Source organism: Chamaea fasciata, unplaced genomic scaffold (genome assembly GCF_029207755.1).
Source record: "Chamaea fasciata isolate MVZ Bird 193981 ecotype frontalis unplaced genomic scaffold, bChaFas1.0.hap1 SCAF_1, whole genome shotgun sequence".
In the NCBI taxonomy this organism is placed as follows: domain Eukaryota; kingdom Metazoa; phylum Chordata; class Aves; order Passeriformes; family Sylviidae; genus Chamaea; species Chamaea fasciata.
The window spans coordinates 55,235,833-55,251,368 of record NW_027094086.1 but is presented as its reverse complement, the minus strand read 5'-3'; the positions used below and the strand labels follow the sequence as shown (position 1 = coordinate 55,251,368).

Genomic DNA, 15,536 nt, shown 5'->3' with positions numbered 1-15,536 from the left:
CCTTGCTTGCCCTTTTGTCCTTTTATCCATGACATTTGACGCAATATGGAATGAGATTTTTTTTTTTTCTCTAAATGGAGTGAATTCCTTCTCTCTTTCATACTTTGGGGGAAAAATACCAAAAGAGTTCATTGTCCAAGGATCCATGAGCCATAACAATTTGTCACACTCAATATGTACATTCCAAACACTTTAGCATCCCATGGATCCTGCAGAAAAATTCAGGAATAGGAAAAAAAAAGGAGGGCATGTGTAGGAACATCCGTGGACAGCAGGGAGAAGGAATTCTGCTGACCTGAGATATTCTAGAATACGCTGTTTTATTGCATGGGTTGTGGGCAAAAAGGGCCTTGCCTTCAGCCACCAGCCTCAGCTGGAGGGAAGTCCCAGAGAGAGTGAGAGGAAGAGCAAGGGGGTACAAGTTAAGAGAGAAGGGAGAGAGGGAGCAAAGTGGCAGGGGTCAGAGAGCAGAGGGAAGAGGTAAGAGCAGAGCGAAGAGCAAGAAATTGAGAGGAAGAAGTAAGAGATAAGAGAGGTAGAAGTAAGAGAGCGAAGAGCAAAGAAAAGTGAGCGAGGTCCTTCTTACAATGCATTATATCTCCTTTTGTGATGAATATTCTAATTTGCAGCGACCAACCAGTACAAGACACAAAATCCTATAGAATCTACATATAGCCTATAAGAACTACTACATTACCATACTATGTTATATTTTAAACTTTAAAAACTACTCTTTAGACTTTCCTGTTTTGCTACATTGACCTTTGGTTCCTTAGTTAGCAGAAGGGTATCATTCCATCAAAAGGGATTCTTCTTCAGCTAGCTAGGCTATTGTTTTCAGGTTATATAGTAAAGAAGACTCGGTATCCTACAACTCAAAGTACGCTTCTATTTCTATTTAGATTATAGGTTTCATATTTTCAGAATTTTTTGCTAAACAATCATTTTTATAAGGTTTCCCTGATTCATCTTCCCCAACAGGCATGTGCCAACACAATGTAAACTATAAACCTTGCAACTTTGCTAACAAATTAGAAAACAGTGCTCCTTTCAATGACTGCCCAGTTCAACTTTGAACACCTGGTTTCTCACTCTCCCCAGGAGATGCAGAGAGTTGTTGGAGAACATTAAGGGCATTGCTGGTACTGTTTTTATTATAACTGTGATGTATATTACTAGGCCAGAATCTACCCTCAACAGTAATTCCCAGCAGTAGAAGAGCTAGAATGATTTATGTTACTTTATATCTCATGAGATACTCCTGGAAAATAAAAAGATGTTTCCAGACAAATTAAGATGACAACTAGTCTTACAGAACGAAAATGTGGTAAGTGTATTGGTTTTCCCCTAACATCAAATCTAACATATAAATTGAATTGGTTTCAAATGCCAGGTCATTAGATAGCTGGCATACATGGCTGTTTTCATAAAAGACTGACCCAGAAAATGTATAAATAGCATTTGGAAATGTCATAGAGAGATAAACTGTGATGATTGCTTGGCTTTTCATATGCAGTCTTTTAGGGGTGTGCAAATGTTACAAAATTAGACCCATTTTCTGGTGCCTCACGTGTAATTTTCTTCTACTCAATTCTTTATCTCGGCAATTTTGTTAAGCGATCATATTACAGAGAACTTTTTCCCACTTAAAGATAACAGGGAAACAGAGCCTAGACTCAAAGTCTGTCGCAGCATAAGGCCAATTTGACAGCATGTAGAATAAATGGGCTCAGTTTTCTGAACATTTTAATCAGAGCTATATGAAATTTTATAGTGGCACTACCCCTTTGTCCTGCAGCCTGTGGCAGTGATGCTGCCCTCGAGGAAGAAGCTCAGGCAGGCTGACAGAGCAGTCTCCACCACATGGTGCACACCATTGGATGGGTCTCTCTGGTTCCCTCTTAGAGTCCTCCCACATATACAGAGTTTCTCCCCTCACATAACTCTCTGAGCAATCCCCGCCCCATTAACTGCTGGTCCCACAGGTGGATATCCAACAGGGATCTCCCATCCAAACACTTAGCACTCTGCACCATGACTGTGCCTGTGACTGGGCATTCCAGAGCTTTTGTCCTCTGCTGATGGCTCCTGCAGAGCAGCAGCACAAACTGCTCACAATGGGAGCCCAAGCCATCCTCAGGTGACAATCCAAGACTAGATCATGAAGCATCCTCATTTGATGGGCAAAGCTAGTTAGTTCCACCAACACCACCACCTGAAGGACTCAGACATGTAACTGAGTGCTCTTAGAAACTGAGCACTAACAAAAAAACCCTAAGCTTCTATTACATCAAATCCTTAAAGACCAAACCCCCCAAAACAGTTGAATCTTAAAAAACATGTAATTGTCAGTAGATAATATTGTTTATTTCCTCTAAAATGAAATTATTCTCTCAGAAGAGAAGAAAATTTAAAGCAATAACTTTCCCCAAATGTAGTGTCTACAAGCAGGGCATTGTTGCATGCATGAAACATTCAAAGAAACTCCGAAATATAAATTTATATTCACATTTGCCATCTATATTACACAAACTTCAAACGTAAATAATTTAGAGATGTGAATAACTGTTAAGTTGTCATAAATCATGGAATTTTGTTTTTTCTTCCTTTGGGTTTTTGTAGTGTAATTTGCCTGTTTATTCCTTTTTTTTTTTTTTTCCCTGATAGATAGCCTCTTCAGAATAATAGCTGATTTTCAAGTGGAGAAATACTGTTTAAGTCTGAGCTACTACAATCTGATTCAGCCCATTTTATTTCAAATGAAAACTAGACAGCACAGCAAAAACTGTGGCATCATAAAAATGATAGAGCGTATTCCTGAGTATTACTAATCATAAATGTCAAAGAGAGTAAAAAACACACTATTTCAGTAGGATATCTGAAGATAAACTCTCTTGGAACAATTTCAGTGGCCTTTCACTGGCAGCAACTTTAGATTTGTAGGAATTCATAATTGTTGCCTGCAGGCTTTCTTATTTTATGTCTGGGTATTTTGGAGTTATGTTCACTATATCCAAACCTGGGAAATGAGGTGATCCTACAGGCTGATATAGCAGAACCTATCGGAAGATGAATTAATGTCAGTGAAAGATTTACCTCTAAAGCATGAAAAATGAGATAATTTTAATGTATGTGTGACAAAATCACACAGAAAGTGATGTAATAAAACTTCATTTTGTTTTGATGTTTTTTCATATCCAAAAGAGACATGTTTGTTGGGTTGTGGTTTTTTTTGGTTTGGTTTGGTTTGGTTTGGTTTGGTTTGGTTTGGTTTGGTTTGGTTTTGGGTTTTTTTTTTTTGGGGGGGGGGGGGGTGTTGGGGTTTGTTTTGGTTTGTTTTTTGGTTTTTTGGGTTTGTGTTTGTTTGTTTTTTGGTTTTTTGTTTTTGGTTTGGTTTTGGTTTGGTTTTGGGTTTTGGGGGTTTTTTTGTTTTTTTTTTTTTTTTTTTTTTTTTGTTTTTTTTTTTTTTTTGTTTTTTTTTTTTTCTTTCTCCATGACATGGTGGTTAGGATTCATATCTTAGTATGATACCATAATATTATGACATTATGATCATATGTATCTTAAATCTTAGTAATCATATGGAGAAAAAGCATTCTGACCATCAGCTGCATTAAGCAGGGATTGAAATATGTGGGGAAAAGTTTTCTGAAATTTGTTTTTTATATTTTTTAAATACACTGGGGAAAAAAAAAAAAAAGAAGAAATGCCAATCCTTTGGATAACATTATTTCTTTTGTTCAGTCTAAAAAAAAAAACTGTTTAAAAAAAGGGACAGATGATATAATTCAAAGTAGTTTGTACTAAAAAGATAAATAGCATGTTTTTTATGAATTTTAAACATTATTTTACACTAGTTAATATATGAAACATCTTTGTTCTGATCTAATTTCCTTTACAGGAATCATCTTTCGCTACCTGAAATAAAAACATCTTAATAGAGGAACATGTGATATGCCCGTAGATGTCTTTAAGTAACTTGTTACCTTAGGTAATTGTCAAGATTCTCTCTGGACAGAAGGATGATGTTTTAAACTCCATATGGTGGTTGCCTTTCTTACAATGCTGTAAAGCACAGATATTTTTCTCTTTCCATTGACTCTTTAGGGAGGCTGCATAGGACAATACACTCTTTAACTTAAGGTATTTGAATTAACAAATGCCATCTGAAAAAAACTTGGGAGCCTCAGGCTCTGTGTTATAAAAAGCAAAATTGTTATCTAGGCCATAAAGAGTAAGCACCTACATGAAAAAAAATTAGATAAACTCTTAGGCTATTACCAGGCCCCTAATATCTATAATTTCACAATAAACACTGTAATATTTTATCTTATCGTCACTATTTTTCAGTAAAAGAACTTTATTCCATATTATGATCTATTCTTCTGGTGATAAACTTAATTTTATACCTCATTTAGCAGCTGTATTTAGCAGACAATGATTACAGGAGAAGAAATAATTTACAGAAATAATACTAATAAAGGTAAATAAAATAATTAAAGGTAACAATGAAAGCTAAAAAGGGGGGGGGGGGGAAGCAAAATTAAGTATTTTGGACAGTGTAGGTTTGGCCAAGGTTCTGCTAGATCTTGTTAAAATGACGGTAGGTACTGAGGAGAAGCATGAGATGTTTTTTACTCAGCAGAAACTGTGAATAAGTTTGATTTAACTGAGGCTGAGAGGCTGCAAATTGATTTCTTGATTCATTTAGGACACAGTCAGGGGCAGCATACAGAAAACCCTGAAGAGAAGAGGACAGCATTATTGTTTCCTTCCTTAATAGGTGTAAAAGGTTGGAACTCTGTCAAGTGACAGCGAGTTCGTCTGTGTAAAAGACACTGCAAGGTATTTGCCCATCAGACACATCGATCGCTTGTTGTGAGGCTGAACCGTGGGTGACAGGCTCAGCAGCCGCCGGTGGCTCGCTGCCTCCCGGAGCTGGGGGAGGAGATAACCCGGGATAACCGGGATGCTGAGCCAGCCCAGCCCTGCTGACAGTCACCACCGAGCTCAGGCATTCAGTCACAGCTGCACTGTGGACAAACCACGGGGTGGAGGTTATCAGCCACAGCCTGCTCGGTCTTGCCCAGCACCTCTACATGAGCTTAAGAGTTAGTTAAAAAAATTGCTTTGAAATTACTTTATAATTAATGAAAATTCAGCTAAAAAAAAAATTAAATTCATATGTTCTCACACCTCTCTCTCAACAGAGGAAATGAATTTGAAGGAAACATGTTTTGAAAAATGGAAATTCTAAACCACACGGTTTTCATATAGAAAACTCACCATTTTTATTTTTAAATATCAAGATATTTATTAAAAACAGTAATAAAATACCATTGTAATAATTTTCTGTATTAAAATAATAATTCAAGTATCTGGCACTGAAGACATATAGCCTTAAGAGGGCATACCTCAACAGTAATTTTTTTAGGTATTCAGGCCAACTCCATCAGGCAGCAAGTTATTGATACACAATAGTTTACCACTATTTATAATTTTTAAAAATTATATATCTCTATATAAAAGATAAGCAAGTTGATAGCATTTCCATTAAAATCACATACACGCTCCTCAGTTTGCAAACATAAATTGGAGTTGGTTTTGGTCATTTAAGGGCTACAACCTGTATGTACAGAAATAGTCCACCAGCGATGCTAATGGCTTGTTAAAAAAACATCCCTTCTAGTGTTGGAAGCTATTTTCTACTTTGAACTTCTGAACTATTTCTAAAATTTAGAATATTTCTGTATAGATGTTTATATGTTCATGTTTTGTTTTCCAAGTCATAATATACTCCAACTCTCCCATTTCTACATCTGTGATATAGAAAACAGGTTACAATTACAGCAGGGGAATTTTTTGGCATGGTTTCAGATTAATTTGTCATTTTCTGCTAGCAGTAAACACAACCTATAGAATTCAGTTTATTCTATTGAACTCAACCTACCAAAGGCTTCTTTCTCTAAAGAAAGAGAAAATCAGGAAGGATCTTGGTTATTGGATGGATAAAGGACTTAAACTACAAGTACTTCCCATTTTGTGATATTTGTAATTCACTTAGGAAAATGTGCTAAAATAATATTAATAATAAATTACCTTGAAATAATAACTTTGTTTCAGTTTTTTGATCCTTCTGCTTCCTCAGCCGAAATTAATCCCATAGTTTTGATGATATGGTACAGGCATTCTAAAAGGGAATGAGCATTTGGATTTATTTGTAATGATGTTGGAAGTAGTTCTTAGATCTTGTATTAAAATACTCAACACACTCAACACTGTATAAGAAGAAGTCCTGTGACAAGAGATATGTGATGACAAGAGATAAGACATATATGACAAGAGATAAGAGATGACCTTAGCCTTCGAAAGAAACAATCTTTATGAAGGAGTTGAAGCCATAAAATATGCTGTAAGCATGACAGTCACTTATCAGGCATTTTCTTCCTTCAAACCTTCTCTTCTATTGTACAAGTAGTAAAAAATTTGGCAAAACCCCCAGCTTTTTAGTTTGTTTGGGTTTTGTTTTTTTTCTCTTATGTTCAAGCCACAGCATACAATTTCTCCATTGAAAGAACAAGAGGGGCTGACCAGGGGCAGCAAAAGTGTCTGGTGTAAGTAGAGAGGGAAAAGGCAGACTACTGAAAATAGGTATAAACTGCAAACTAGTCTTTAAGAAGATTACAGAACAGCAACATAGCCCTCTGATGGGATAAAAAGGGTACTCTTAAAATTCATTTGACATTAAGCACAATTCCCCCCCTGAATTCTCAATATAGAACAATGTTCTACTGAGAACCAGTGGAAGTGCTCTTCAAGGTGAAGTGCTTTCATTACAGATGAATTATGTGCCCTGAATATTGAATCAGTTGCTGTTTCCACAAATATTATAAATCCAAATAGACTGTACTGCAAGAATTTTGATAATAGATCATATTTTACTTTAAGATTGTTTTTTCACAAAGCCTACTTGGTCCCTACTTGATCCTGGCTGCAAATAGTTCATCATCCAGTTTGATATCAGTATTTGAAAAAAAAAAATCAAGTGGTGTGATCCACACATAAAAATGCCAACTCTCGTTTTCTCTTTATATTAACTAACTGGACTTTTATATGATAATTTTTCCCTTCTTTTTCACAAAGAAATATAATACATTGAAAAATTTCAGAAAATTAGATTAACTTTGAATTTTCCAACTTTGAAGTAGCTCAGAGTTCAATCATTTTGTCAAGGTAAAATGTTTTGTTCAAGCATATTTCAATCCTGAGCTCAAGTACTTGCATATTTGCTTATTTTAAATATTGTTGTTTGCATTCTGTAAAGCTCATTGAATATCAAGTGAAGGAAATGGCAAGATGTCCCAAAAGACAAGTTCAGATCATCTAAAATCCTGAATCTAGTCCCTGTTCTAGCTGGCACGTTACCTCTTTTCTCTCGGAGGTTTTGTGTGAATGTTTCATACATTTGTCTCTTTTAGTTTTACCTAATCCTTCTTTACACTGTTTCAGCAATGGGTAGAATCAACAAACTAGATTTATTCATTACTCTACAGAGTAGAGATTATTTTAATGTTCTAGTAAGAAAACTTGAAACCTTGTACTTATTTGTTTGGAAAATGACACTTTCTATCCAGCAGGGATTTTTTGTTTTGTTTTCACATTGCTATGCTGGCTCTTTTAGCATGGATAATGGCCCTGGCCCCTTCCCAAAGAGGGGGATTTCTGTGCTGTGTTTAAGATTCCACAGCACCATGCCAATACCCTTTCCCTGTTTCTGCTCTTTTGATACTGCACAGCGAAGGTGAAATAGTACAATAACATAATCAGCATTAGCGATGTATATTTGGAGCCATATTTCAGTTAGGAGCAAGGAGGTCGCAAAAGTAATTTGAAGGGAAATGAGAGTGAAAATGTACAGAATTTACTTTCCTGGCTGACAGGAATTGGCAATAACAGCAAGAACTCAGGACTAAAATATGGCTATTGCCCTTTTGTTTACATGTTTCTCTGCAGCAAAACCGTGAGACCAGGGAGTAATCCCAGTTTATCCCTAGTTAAATTTTTGGCCAATTTTCTAGATACTTTAACCTGATTTTTGTTTAAACAAAGCCCTAGTGAATTTATAAAGCACTACTAAATGAAGTTTCAATCCAAATGAAGTAAGCAAATATCCTCCATTCATTACATTGGCATATATGATGGCCTTTGTGAAAGTAGTGAATTAGACACTACGTTCCTGAGCAGTCTTCTAATTCTGAGTGTCCACAGGACAGATAATTTGGTTAAAATTAATACTTACAGTGGAAGGCTAACTAGGCTGTAGCACATACAATGCAAAGATAATATGCTCTGTAACAGAATTTGAGAGAAAAAAAAATACCAAAAATACATGACCAACAGAAAACCCAAACAGATAGATAGATAGATAGATAGATAGATAAATAGATAGATATGAAGTTCAAAATTAGAGGATTTTTTTAATAAAAAAGAATGTTTTCTGTAAGAGACCCATTAAAAGTCAAGTGTGCTGAATAGCAGTGGAAGTTAAAAAAGGAAGATGAGAGCAAACTTATCATTAAGGCAACTGCCTATGGTATCTCAGAAATCATGAGAACTTCCTGAAGAAAGAAAAACTTACCGAAAATCACAAATACCCTTCTGTTATCGTATGGAGGAACAAAGAAATTTATGAGAGTGGCATATCTAGATGGTGCCTGTTTTCTTTGATTACAGGTAACAATCTTCTTTTTATTTGTCTGAATAATATTTCATGTCCTGTTGATGTTCATGCCACTTATCTACAGCTGACAAGTCGTGAGTAGGAAACTATAAAATGAACCAAAACACTGGAAAGATAGGAGATAGTTGAAGTGACACAAAACGTAGATACAAGGATAAAGTCTGATTGCACGATGAGCTCCCATTCCAGAAGAAATACAGATGTCAGTCTGCTCTTCAAATTGAATGTGCATGGGAAATTTTCAGGCTAAATATCTTATTGAAATCTGGAATACAAATTAAAATATAAGAAAAGAATAAATAAAGCAACACGAAATACAATAGAGCTGAAGTGGCAATTCCCACATGAGTTTTTCTTTTTGCACTTGTGGGATTAAAATAAATAACTTCTGTACTCAGGATCCTCGTGAAAAAGACCTACATAATTCATTAGTTGAGGGAATTAAATAATTGAATTATGTAGAATTTGATTTCTAAGACACTTGAAGTTATTGGTAGATTTGATTATTAAAATGTCCCTATACATTTACTAGTGCAATGTTCCCAAAGAATGTTTATTGTATTTATATTTACCAGTGTTATCTAGGAAAGTTGCAATGCAGCAGGCCTGGTTTATGATTTAAATCTACCCAGTTGCTAAATGTGGCATAAAACAGAAGGTGTGGGGAAGGAGGGCAAAATTAAGCAGATAGAAAAAGAAAACAGCTATTGTTTTTTTAGTGGGTGATCTCAAATCATTTCTAAGTAAAAGATTTTTCAGTTTGTGATCAAGAAGCTGAGAAGCAGGAATTTTTTTGGAGTAAGCATATATATAGCCATTTTTTATTACTTTTGTCACACCCATCTTAACACAACCCAGCCTGTTGATTACGCCACACTCCAAATCTAAAATTATATAGTGCCCCTCAGTAAATCTTGCTGCTCATGACAAAATTATGTGGTCCATAGGACATTTTTCAACAGACTTCTTCAGTTTTGCTGTTCCACATCTTGTAATCTCAGTACTGTTACTGCAAATTATATTTGTGAATGGGGAACAACAACAATTGATGCCAGTCCCATTGTTTTCACTAGATTGCAAAATTCCAGGTGTGCCATCTGTTTTTTCTCTTAAATCTGAATGGCCTTTATGGATCTTAACAGCTCAGTTTGAGGGATTTTTTTTTTCAAAATAAATTCTTAATAAGTGAACAGCATGACTCATAGCCTCTCTTCATATGGAAAGAACAACTTTTACCATACCCTGGTTTCTCTTCCTTTTCATTCACCTTGGCTTTTTGATTGGCTTCCTATCCCACACACAAATACTTTTGAGACAGCATAGGGTATTCAAAGCCCATTTTTCACTAACTAAGGAACTGACACTTATTTTTTAAAATATGTATAATCCATTGACTTTATAGACCTAAATAATTTAAGCTCATTACTGTCTGCAGGATATGGGTTCTTTCTTATATAAACTAGGGAATTAAGTCTTTGTCTATTGAGTTACTATGGCAACTTCATGGACTTCCCGGTTTCTGTTGGCTTGCAATGAATTAAAGTCAGAAACTCAGACAGAATCCTGAAAGAAGGGGAATTATGTCGATGAAGTTGCTTTTAAAAAGTGAGCTATCCATAGAAACTTTTTACAGTAATTTTTTTTTTGTAAGAACTTATTTTGTGGGGCAAATTATGATTTAGGGAATCATGATATCTCTGAAAGCTTATCCATATTCATACATTTATTTGCATTGAAGTTATCCAATTGGCTCCACAGGAACCAATAAAGTTCCATAGCCTGATGAAGGAACGGAAAACACTACAAAGCAAGAATGTTGATGTCCATGTCCAGGGCCAAGAAGTGGCTTGAAAAGTATCCATTCATTAATTAACTCTGAAGTGCTAGTTCTTCAATACTGATTTCCATGCACCACTATGAAGGGATTAACTTTAAAAGAAGTACCCAAAGCCTTGCACATCACTTTTAATAAATATATGTACGCATCCATGAAGAGGCCTCCTATCTCCTGTCATGAGATTTTATTAAAACATTACATCCCAGAGGAAATTCCCCCACGTGTCTCACAAATCTAGTAATTAAGGCAGTGAGAGATGGGAATTACAATCCATGCTTTTACTTCCTGTTCTTCTCCATGAGTTACCATTTGAATTTACAGAGACATATAAAAATTACCAAAAAATATTGGCAATTGTTATGGCAGAAATAATCCTGGTCATATTTTTTGCCAACTTAGCATCGTAAGTCTCTAATTTTTATAGGCAAGTTTCCAAGGTGAAACACTGGTTATTATAGCCTCTTCTACTTAAGAAAACCAATACAGATAATGGTATTAAATTAGTTGTATAGAGTCAATTGTACCTGTAATATATTTTTGAATTTCATTTAGTTTAGTATTGGTGGGTTTCCCTTTCTTTTTTGTTTTTAGTTTTTTAGCATTTTTTAATGTTTACATTGTTTCCTTCTAAAAAAAGTCTATGTTGTTACATTGTTTCTTTTTCCAGAACTTTTTCTCAGGAAATTAATATTTCACCTTTACTGGTTCCTATCCTGGAGCCGTTGGCCTCTGTAAACATGTATATTTTTTAACAAATTGTCTTTTAGCAACTTTATTCAATTCCCAAGCCTTCTGCCTTCGGCATGTCAACACAGATCTTCATGGCTCTTTGAAATCTTCCCAGATTACTTCTGCCTTCCAAAAACTCTGCTTCTTTCTTGACTGCACAACTTCTTTAGGTAGTAAGTCTCACTTCATTATCAAGGTCTGATAACAATAATTTCTTTGGTTTTCTCAATCCTTTCTCTTACCTCCTTTGTTTTGGAGACACTGCTTTGACCATGTAGTGCACCACACTGATGTCACACCACCAGCACCAGCCTTTGTTGGTTTAAATATTCTTTTGAAACAACTGAGAGTACTTCATACTTAACAGAGTCCTCTGATGATTTCCCCCAGACATGTGTTCCTTTCATTGAATTTCAACAACGGATAAATATTTCACAAAACCATCCTGTAAGTAATATTTCTGAAAAACTTCAATTGTCCTATACTGGACATATCTATAGATTTTAGCTTGGTATGGTTTTTAAAGCTGAGGAGAAAACTGAAACATTCAAAGGACTTTTCTGCTCTTTCCAAAGCCCTGCTCAACAGGGTGGTGTACCGACCAGGAGGGAAGTTGTCCTCTGAATGTCTCCTGTGAACTCAAAATCCCTCATCTCAGCACATTGGTGCCCCCTTCTGATGCAGGCCTTATTCCATATATAGCTCCTTTCTTTTCTAATCCCTTTGTGAAAATAAAGTCTTGTATTTTAAACATCTGACTCTTCCTGTATATCATGTCTTGACACTAACCATTCACCATGATTCTTACCCTATTAAAATCATCCTAGACAGGAATTACTTTTCTTCTGTTTCTGCCTGTCTCCTCCACTTGCTTCTTGGCTTAAGAAGCTTCTTAAATTGAAAGAAAAAGTAGATGATGGAATGTAAAAATGTTGAATCTGATTGTGTATTTCAATACTCTGATAGTACATAAAGTCCTGATGATACCTGCTCAGTTGGAAATATAAAAGCTAAGGCTACAAAGTACATAAGAGCTCTTGAAATTGGCAAAATTACCCTCTGAATGACACACAGGGACCTTGGCTCAACAATATAATTTTTTACAATAGGCTTCTATGAAGTAAAATATCAAAAGAAATCTGCACAGAGATGTCTGTTTGAGAGGTAACATTGAGCAGAGAAGCAACAGAGGGTCACACAGGTAACGAGGGGAAAATGACACACAAAAATTATAAAGAGGGAAAAAGATGCAATAAATTGTTACTGCAGATGACCTACAGCAGTGGGGAAAGAACTCATGGGTGAATAGGTAATTCATTAAACTGAGGTGCAAACAGGAAATGTTTTTAAATAAAGAAAGGGAAAAAAGTAGGGTGGAACATACAGTGCTTCAGCTTCTCAGTGAGAAAGGTGTCTTCAGTGTAGGCTAGAAAGAGGAAGAATCATGTTTTTTAGTAAGGCAAAAAATGGTTGAAAAAGGAAAGAAATTAATGAAAAGTTAAAAAAATCAAAGCAAAAAAAATATGGAGAAATAAACCCCAATATTTTTCCAGCTTCAGAGAGATCTGGGTGTCTGACTTTCTTCTATCAAGAGCACTAGTCCAGAATCTAAGTAATTTTGACAACTAAAAATAATAATTAAATGAATTAACATCATCTGAATTTTGGGAGTCATTCTGAAGTCTTTAGCCATATTGAGTTTTTTATCTGATTTTCCATGGCTGTCACACAGTTTTATTTTTTTTCTTTCCCCCTCTGAAACAAGAAAAAACTTGGAGAATGACAAGAATGTGAGGACCTGTGATAAAAGTGTGTTGAAAAGGCAGAATTTATGGGTATTCAAAGCACCAAATAATAGCAGGAATTTTTCAAAGGTTCTTTCCTACATAGACACCTTACAGAACTCACCCAACAACAGAGCGAAACCTGAACAACGACTTTTCAAAAGGCAAATTTCAACACATATTCTAGTAATGTCCATGACTTCTATCTTTGTGGATTTTTAGTCAAAGGGAATTAATAATTAATAATAATATCCAAAGATGTCTGATTTTGATTCATTGTAAAGACTATGTTGACTGACAATGGAAGTATAAACAGCATTTCCCCCCCACTTTATAGGAAGAGTTGCATGTACCAAGTAGCCAGGTAATAAGAGAAATTCTATGGGTGAGCATGCAAGTAATGGACAAAAATTATGCTCTGAAATATCACAAGGCAACTTGACTATGAAGAGTGAAGTCCCAGACAGCATACAACTTAGACATTATTTTTACCTAACCTGATAGTATATATTGATGTTATGTCAGAATATAAGGATCTCAGAAAGATCTAAATTCACACATATCCTTTAAAAATATCTTTTAAGTCAAGAATTTTTGGAGAATGTAATATCAATATATAGAAACTTCCTTCCATTTTCACAGTTTTCTCAATTTTCTTTTTTTATGACTCTCATAAAACATTATTTCATTAAAAAAAAAGAAGAAGAAGAAGAAGAAAAAAAAAAAGGCACAGTTTGCAAATCTGATGGGCTTTGTTGGACCCTACCTGGAAAATTTTATTCCACATCTCCAAATATGACAGAAAAGAAAAGGAATTATTTTTGAAAAAATTTGATATGAAATTGATTGCACAACACTGTTTGTGTTGCCTGGATGACCTAATGCTCTGCTCCTACACTGTTCTGAATAGCTCAGTGCCTGAAAATTCTTACAATGTTTAATTGAAGCAAATGAGTTTGTTTGTTTGGTTTTTTTTTTTTGATATATGAGAAGTTAATACAATTCATAGAATGAGTGAAGAAAAGACACATTCTTGGTAGCAAAGTAGAGCAGTGAAATATTGAAATCAGAGGTAAGGGAGAGACAAGCCTCTCATCATTGAGACCTAAGCAAAACAGAAAAAGAGTTTACTCCATTGCAGGAGATAAGGGAAGGTTCATCAACTGAGTAGTATATCAAGAAGATAAAAAGGCAAGAAAATATATAATATATTTGGAAATTTTGTCAGTTAGGTATTTTTTATCTCTATTTCTCACTATTCTGAAAAGTATGCATACTGCTCAATATGTTGTCTCTTTCAAAAACAGACAAATTCCACCCTTTCCTATCTGATACAACTGCAGACTTTCTGAGGCAGGTGCATTCTTTCAGCATTTTTCCAACTGACTTCCACAGTGATGGTGCATAGACTTTTTCTGTCCACCAAGTTAATTATACCTTTAAATTGAATAACTGGATTACATGTCAGAGCAGATTTTCTAGCTTATAATGAAAACTCTACATACTGTTAAAACTAATTGCTCCTTGCTCTATTTACTTAATGTGTTTTGTTAATAAACAGAGAACAAAGTAATTTAATGATTTTTTTTTTTTAATGGCCTTTTTTCCTCTGTTTAGTGTGGTTCGTGGGATCTTTTTGTTTGTTTGTTTTGGGGTTTTTTGTTTGGTTTTTGATTGGTGCTGTGGTAGTTGTTTTTGCTGTTTAATGTAAAGATATGGTTTCCTTAACTGCTTGTAAGGGACTGCTTCCTTCAATATTTATTTATTTTACAAATGCATCTTGGTAAGTTTCCTCAAATTAAAAATCTGATTTCATTCTGGTTTTCCACTGACATACACTGGATGATTTCATTTCAGGGTGTTTCTGATTTGCCTCATTTTATGTGGAAAATTAACTCTAAAACCAAACCCAGAAGTTTAACATAAGTCAAATTCTAGCAAAGAGCATCCTTTTAAATTAAATATCAAAGCTTCTTTTTATCTCATGTTTGGAGGAATTAAATCTCCTCCAAAACCATGGAAAAGGTGAGTTCACTGCACTATTAGCTTTAATGTATGCAAAGAATAATTATGAATTAAAGAGATTAAAAGAACCTAAATCCTAAAGAGAGTTTTGGAGCGATTCGTGAAGTGCCATCCTGAAAATCATTTGGCAAACAGATTCAAGTGTGAATCACAGAATGTGGTCCTTTACATCATTATGCTGACAAGTGGTTCTTCAGTACTGAGTGGTATCCTGCAGAGCCAAAAATGTTCCAGTAGGATTTGCCCAGTGAATCAAACATCTTGTTACTGGATTTGCTAGTTCCCTACAATAAAAAAGCAAATGCCAGAAGGCAAGAATTTATTTTTACTGTGTACATGTGTTAGTCTTTTTAATCAGCAAAATATTTATGCTGAAATACATGGCTTTAGTCGTAATTTTCTATAGTGCAAACCTTCTTAG

At 35.0% G+C, this 15,536-nt stretch overlaps 1 protein-coding gene across 4 annotated transcripts in view; it reads left to right on the top strand.

The window, feature by feature from the left end:
• The window catches only part of LOC136289883 (cadherin-19-like), a 126,164-nt gene that overhangs the window by 54,580 nt on the left and 56,048 nt on the right, over nt 1–15,536 (top strand). Inside the window, exon 1 of one of the 4 annotated variants that reach the window (XM_066184147.1) lies at nt 1,311–1,327. The exons of the other annotated variants lie outside the window; for them this stretch is intronic. The gene's annotated coding sequence lies outside the window, so the exon portion shown is untranslated. Of the gene's footprint in view, nt 1–1,310; nt 1,328–15,536 lie in introns of those variants that run through there. 4 annotated transcript variants of the gene reach the window in all.